Source organism: Hibiscus syriacus, unplaced genomic scaffold, assembly GCF_006381635.1.
Source record: "Hibiscus syriacus cultivar Baekdansim isolate YM2019G1 unplaced genomic scaffold, ASM638163v2 tig00110988_pilon, whole genome shotgun sequence".
In the NCBI taxonomy this organism is placed as follows: domain Eukaryota; kingdom Viridiplantae; phylum Streptophyta; class Magnoliopsida; order Malvales; family Malvaceae; genus Hibiscus; species Hibiscus syriacus.
The window spans coordinates 1,928,289-1,929,762 of record NW_024062942.1 but is presented as its reverse complement, the minus strand read 5'-3'; positions in this window follow the sequence as shown (position 1 = coordinate 1,929,762).

The following is a 1,474-nucleotide window of genomic DNA, read 5'->3' as shown; positions in this document are numbered from 1 at the left end:
TTGTTCAAATACCAACATCGGACACCACCTAAACATCATAGCGCAGGCCCGTGATCACCCCCTCCACCCGAATCTACGTCTTGCTTTGATTATGTGCTATGGATAACGAGCGAAATCAAAAACAGAGGGACAAAGGTTGGGCCAAAGCCAATTACACCATAAGCCAACTCTAGTTATCGCTGATTCAACAATGGGATCGACCATAGGGCTTTTCTCATTAAACATTGCATCATTCCTGTTAATCTAGATAGTCCACGCAAAGCCATAAAAAGCAGTAAGCCATATCTGTTTGAACTTATTTGCGATCGGAATTTCGACCCAGCTAGAGAGAAAGGACCTGACCTAACCCGGGCAAACAAATTCGATATTCCATCTGGACAACCAACTTTGCCAAATTCTCCACGACACTTCACAATGAAAAATTAGATGACTAACTGTTTCACGTTCCTTTTGACAAAAGACACAAAAACAAGGGGTTTGGAACGCCTCTTTTTTCAAGTTCCACAAGAACTGGAAGTCTATGTAGAACGACCCTCCATATAAAAATTTCTTCTTTTGGTGGGGAAAGATTAGCCCACACTAGTTTACAGAAGAGGTCTCGCTCATCCTCGCCATAAACGAATATGGAACAGAAGCTGCTCGGGCAATATACTTTGTTAGAGTTTCCTAGTCACCGAAGATAATCCACCCCTCTTCTTCCACCGCCTTGTCGAGAACATATAAGAACACTGCACATCTTGGGATTTCCCATGAAAACAAAGGACGTCTACATTCAATTCTCCAACCCCATCTGCCGTTCACTTTGTTTCCAAATTCAACTACTTTTCCCACATTTTTGGTTGGTAGGCCGAAGATCCTTGGGAAAGCCTCTTTGAGGGAGGTTACTTCAGTCCAATCCAAAAATCAATATGCTTACCATCTCCGAGTGAAACTCCGCACGAGTGATAGGCAATACGACAAACAGTCTGGATGATATATTTACGTGTATTACTAGAGACAACAATGCTGAAATTGTCCACGTGTTATTACATGATACAGATGATACTTTCTTTTTTAATACCATGAACCCATGATGTAACTAAAATTAAAATTAGTTTATACCAAAAAAAGGAACTAACTTTAATAACATATTTGTACCTGCAATTTTTGTACAAATTTGTAAATAGATTAGACTTTTCCTATTAGCCCGTCTACAAAATTATTTATCATCAAAGCTATTAGACAAAAAAAACCATACGCCCATGTATTTCCAGTTTTAAGAGAAAATGACAGTGCAATCGTGAAGTCGATATAAATCACTAGCTTCAGAAATTGAAGTTCTTGCAGCGTTATATTATTCAGACAAACCATAGTGAGAACGACACAGAAACAAGCTAAAACCAGGTTGTTGTCGATGCAATCGTTTGATAGCAAAAACGACACAAATAGACTTTGTGCAACTTCAACAAAAGACTGCACTACGAATCCCCATCTA